This window comes from Hordeum vulgare, chromosome 3H (assembly GCF_904849725.1).
Source record: "Hordeum vulgare subsp. vulgare chromosome 3H, MorexV3_pseudomolecules_assembly, whole genome shotgun sequence".
Taxonomy (NCBI): domain Eukaryota; kingdom Viridiplantae; phylum Streptophyta; class Magnoliopsida; order Poales; family Poaceae; genus Hordeum; species Hordeum vulgare.
In genome coordinates this window covers 566,028,087-566,034,086 of record NC_058520.1, presented here as the reverse complement: position 1 = coordinate 566,034,086, position 6,000 = coordinate 566,028,087, and positions in this window count along the sequence as shown.

Genomic DNA, 6,000 nt, shown 5'->3' with positions numbered 1-6,000 from the left:
GAATGGTGCATTTTGAACACACAAAAAGTATGGAGTTCAAATAAGTTCAAAAAAATGAAATCCCTTTGTAAGAGACGAGTTCTCGTTCGAAACCCTGATACTTCGAGAGAGATTGTCCGTTTTGTACACGAAGTGCATCCAGTTTTTGTCGTAGCCCTCTCAACTTTTTAACACATGCTATGTGGGTGAAATAATGATAGCATGCCAACTTTCAACATTTTCAGAGTTCATTTGTAGTGCTTTTCAATTTCAGGGTCAACTAGCTCAAAAAAATAAGTAAATGCACGAAGAATACCAAATGAAGTCAGAAATTGTTGAAATTTTGTGATGTGCCTTAGAGTGGTGCATTTTGAACACACAAAAAGTATGGAGTTCAAATAAGTTTAAAAAAATGAAATCCCTTTGTAAGAGATGAGTTCTCGTTGGAAACCCTGATACTTCGAGAGAGATTCTCCGTTTTGTACATGAAGTGCATCCAGTTTTTGTCGTAGCCCTCTGAACTTTTTAACACATGCTATGTGGGTGAAATGATGATAGCATGCCAACTTTCAACATTTTCACAGTTTATTTGTAGTGCTTTTCAATTTCAGGGTCAACTAGCTCAAAAAAAATAAGTAAATGCACGAAGAATATCAAATGAAGTCAGAAATTGTTGAAATTTTGTGATGTGCCTTTGAATGGTGCATTTTGAACATACAAAAAGTATGGAGTTCAATTAAGTTCAAAAAATAAGTTCAAATAGTTTGGATAGTCAAAATAATTACTTTTGAAAATTGAAAATAGTTTTGCATTATTTATTCAATTTCAAACACTTTTCATTATCATAGTTTTGTCAAATTCTCAAATATGCAAAAAGAATTTTAATAAACATAGTTTTTAATTGAAAATAACAAAATAGATAATAGTTTGGATAGTCAAAATAATTACTTTTGAAAATTGAAAATAGTTTTGCATTATTTATCAATTTCAAACACTTTTCATTATCATAGTTTTGTCAAATTCTCAAATATGCAAAAAGAATTTTTAATAAACATAGTTTTTAATTGAAAATAACAAAATAGATAATAGTTTGGATAGTCAAAATTATTAATTATGAAAATAGAAAAAAATTGAAACTATATGAGAATTCATAGAGAAACTCATATAGTCAAAATTTTCAGTGAGTTTAGTCCCGTAAGCCTGCTTTAGAGAGGAGCTCGATGGAGAAGCTGCGACGGGGCTTATAAACAAGTGTTAGTCCCCCTCGCTGGGCGAGGTGGGACTAAACTTATCGTGCAGCCGAGGAGGGGCTTTAGTCCCGGGTGGAGCCACGCCCCGGGACTAAAGACACCCTTTAGTCCCGGTTGGAGCGCCACCCCGGGACTAAAGGCCCCTGCTTCCCGCCTTCTGGTCTGTCGAAAAAGGGTCTTTAGTCCCGGGTCGTGGCTCCGCCTATATAAGCGGGAGTTAGAAAATTTCCAACCCAAATCGCATTTCCTTCTCTCCTTCTTCCTCGTTCTCCTGCCCGGCGCGGCACAGCGACAAACTCAATGACGCCGTCAGGCTGCCCGCCGTCCTGCTCGCCGCCGCCTGCCGTCCTCCTCGCCGTCGCCGGCGTCCTCCTCGCCGCGCGCCGCCCTCCTCGCCGCGCGCCGCGCCGTCCTCCTCGCTGTGTGCCGTCGACACCTCCGGCCGGTAAGCCCCCTGCCCCCTCCTCCTCAACACTCCGGCCAGTAGAAGAAAAGAAGAAAAAAGAGAAGAAAAGAAGAAAAAGGAGAAGAAAGGAAGAAAAAGGCGAAGAAAGGAAGAAAAAGGAGAAGAAAGGAAGAAAAAGGGAAGAAAAGAAGAAAAATATTTTTTTTGTCATTTAATTCCTATTGTTATTAGGTTTGTGCTAGATTATTAGGGTTAGTAATATTTAGAATTAGTTTAGGGTTACAAGAAGAAGAAATATTGTATAGTGTATATGCTTAAGTGTTAATAGTGTTTCTTAGATTATTGCTTAATTTTGCTATTGTATATGCTTAAGTGTTAATAGTTTAATTTTGCTATTGTATATGCTTAAGTGTTAATAGTTTATTTTTAGCAAGAAAATTAATAGAACTAGTTTATTTTTTTAGTTCATTTTACGATGCCTATCCCGCATCCTCGTCGTCGACTCGGCGGAGGACACCTGCTTGATCAGAGGGGCCGTGTCCGGGACTGGGCTCCGCCCGGCTGGTATTGGGAGGTGCTACCTTCCGGGGGGCGTAGGTTGGTGAGGAGCCAGCTCGTCGTTGACCCGATCCTTGTTTGGTGGCGGTCGCGTGGGCCAGTGAGGGTGCCGAGGCTTCCGGACACCGCGGAGGTGGTACGTCACCGTGTCAGCGAGGAGGATGAGCACGTCCGTCGCTACATGGTTGCGTTGGAGGGCAGGTTCGAGCATACCTGGCAGGTTCTTCGGGGATCTCACTGGACCTATGATCCTGTGATGGTTCCTTCTCTTTGGGTGTCCATCGCCCGCGCCGATACCCGTCGGGCACTACGGTTCTAGATGTATCAGTGATGCTATATGTATGATAGTATTCGAGGAGTATTAGTCATAATATTCTATGATGTACGGACAAAAGGGATGATGTATTTGCTTATAATTGAATGCATGCTAATTTGAATACTACTTTATTTTACGATTTGGTTTTGCTTATTGAATGCTCAAATTGGAAAAGTACTCCTACTTTGAATACTATGCAGAAATCTAGGAGTCCCGTGTGGAGCCACGACCCGGGACTAAAGTTGTTTTGGAACGGAGTTCCTGATAGAATAATTCTTTTTTGGTACAAAGGTTAAGAGAATCCGTTTTTTGCAGAACTATGGATCCACATATCAGGAACCTCGAAGAGGAAGAACTTCTCGAAGATATAATCAAAGATGGCCCCGACGTTGAACCAGCTGAATCTCCGTCGTCATATCTAAACCACAACGTTGGAATGGAGGTCGAGCGACACAAAGATGAAGCCGATGGGGCAGGAGATAGGTCCAATGACGGAGAAGGTGATAGCTCCACTGATGGAGAAGCCGGTGAAGAAATAATAAAGTCCGGCGAGGTATACATATGAAGTTCGACAGTCACTTGTAATATGTGAAAAATATTGGAGATAGCTCTATATTGTATACATATACATTCATTTGACGAATGTTTCTCCCTCTTAGGCCTCCACATCGAGCAAAACTATGAAACGAGGCCGACTAGAAAGTTGGATGCACAGACGCATTACACCTTTGAGGTGATAATGCCTACGGGCGAACCCAAGCTTCCTAAGAATGCTGCTGACACATTCAAGAAGCAATGCGGAGTTCTCATTAGGGATCACGTCCCGATCAGCGTTCGGGAGTGGAACAAGCGCAAAGGGGCAACCGATAGTGACTATGTCGCCGAAAGGTACAAAGATAATCTTTGGAATGATCTCATGTCACATTTCAACCTGCCAGAATGTGAGAATGAAGACGCCGCAGACAAACTGAGGGTCAAATTCAAGCAGTGGACTCTAAAGAAGATGGCCGAACTGTTCCGTAGCTGGAAGAAGAAGCTATGGAAAAACTATCTGAAGAGAAAGAAAGTGCCAGTATTCGAGGGGTATCTAGCCAAGCAGGCGAATCACTGGAAGGCATTTCAAGAGTACAAGGAGTCAGAAGATGCCCAGGCATTATCAGAAAAGAACAAGATAAATGCCGACAAGAAGAAATATCACCACAAGCTGGGGCCAGGGGGCTATGAGACTGCCATCCCAAAGTGGGATAAGAAATAGCAAGATCTGCTAGATAAAGTCATCGTACCTGAACCACTCCGTGATGAGTGGGAATTGAGAGCAAGAAATTGGTTCCTTGCGCATGGTGGGTCGTACGAAGAAAAAATAGGGGACCTCATCTGCAATGACGGTCTTAGGATACCCAAGGAGAATTGGAAAAGGATAGTGAAAGAAATTAAGGAGGGAAAAAGAAAGTTCACTGCAGATAGAGATAAAGATTTGCTCACACTGGTCCTCGGCAATGACGAACATGGAGGACGAACGCGAGGCTTCGGTCCTTCTTACCCGTGGTGGCTTGAGTTTGCCAGAGACCAAGACACTTACAGAAGCTGAGAGAGAGCAAAGAAGCGGCAGCAGGATAAGGAGAATGAAAAGTTCAACCAGTTGCTTGCCAGGATTAACGAGCAACAGAAGCAGATTGATGAGCTTAGAGGAGTACCGTGCCAGGAAGATCCTGCACTTGATATTACCGGCGCCCGATCTAAGCGGAAAAACAGCGTGGCTGAATCTGAGGCCCCGCCCGACGATGCACGAAGAATGATAGAGGGCGGTCCCGGCTACCCCGTGGATGGAATCAAGGAGTCAACATCATGTGAACTCCATCAGAAATTCAAGAACATATCCATGAAGGTGGCCGTCGGACAAGCTTTACCTTCTGGCCCTGATGCACGCTGGCATGGTCGTGAGATTCCAGCTGGCTTTGCTAAAGTCGGGGTGGATGAAATCATGACGGGGTTTCATGATATGGAGCTCGACATAGCTGGACCCGAAGATGAGAGGACACTCGGAGAAGTACTGGGTGGAGTCATCCTATGGGACAAGAACTACATCAAGCTTCCACGCTCGGCCCCAAGGACAACACCGCCTCCGAGTCGTCGCAGGTCACCTACACCTCCATTACGTCCAAGCCCTCCACATGACGTCGGCCAGCACAACACGAGTCCATCTCGATCACCGCCGCCGGACTTGGGTCGTCCGTCTCCGCCGCCGCCCGCACAGGATAGTAAGCGGAAGCGTGCCACCAAGAACGCTCCGCCGACGATTCCTAAGCGACGGAGCCCCCCAAAGCGCAAACGGTAGCCCCTCCCAAAGGTACCTCATGCTAATCTTCCTATCAGACCTTATGACCGTACCCCCGAGGAAAACGCCAGGATAGCAAAGGAACAGCATGATGCGCAGATGAAAAAGAAGGAACCCGAGCCCCGCCCGGAATACACCGAGAAGCAAATAGCATGGGCAAAAGACTTCATAACCCTTCCATCACAGTATGACTTACACTATAAGCCTGATGACTATACACGCACATTGCAGAAGGAAGTGAAAAAGAGCATCTCACGTGCAAGTGCAAGTGGGAGCAAATCAAGTTCAACTACAAGCAAGAAAAAATCAGACGTTCCTCAGCTTGGACAACAGGCCAAACAGTCGATCCCACCCCTCAAGGTGTTAACCGAGAATGTTCCCCCTCCGGTGCAGGGGAAAGCTTTTGAAAGAGCAAAGGAGTTGGCGGCTGAATGTGGTATCTCGGTTGAAGATTTTCTGGCTTCCCAAGACGACGGGATACCCAAGGCTGTGGTAGCCCCTAAGCCACAGTTTGTCATGGGATAGCCTTTGGTCAGCAAAGATGATCTCCAAACAAATATGCGTTACTTGCATCAATGGTACTTAAGTGAATCAACGAATGGGAGAACGATGATCGTGCTGAGTGTCCCACGGGAGTACTACGGCCGCTCCGAAGAAATCCATATCAACTTTGATGAACTCTTCCAGATGTACAATGGCGACACCCTCGACAAATCACTTATGAGTTGCTATTGTCTGTAAGTTTTTCAATTCGTTGTCTACATATAACTTGTTTAGTTATTTCAATTCATTGTCTATATATAACTTGTACTCTATTATGCAGAATGAAGATTCTGGATTGTAAAAGTAAGACCATCCTAAATATTGGGTTTATTGACCCAGCTAAAATACATATAGCGACGCTAACTGATAAACCCAAGGAGATGGAGGAAAACCTTCTAAGGTTTCTAATAGATCAAAATTTCTGTGACCACATACTGTTTCCATACAACTTCAGGTGAGGGTCTTTACTCTGTTGTGTCCATTCACTTATAAGTGTAATTGATAAGTTACTGACACACACACACACACACACACACACACACACACACACACACACACATATATATATATATATATATATATATATACATGTGCAGCTTCCACTGGATTCTGT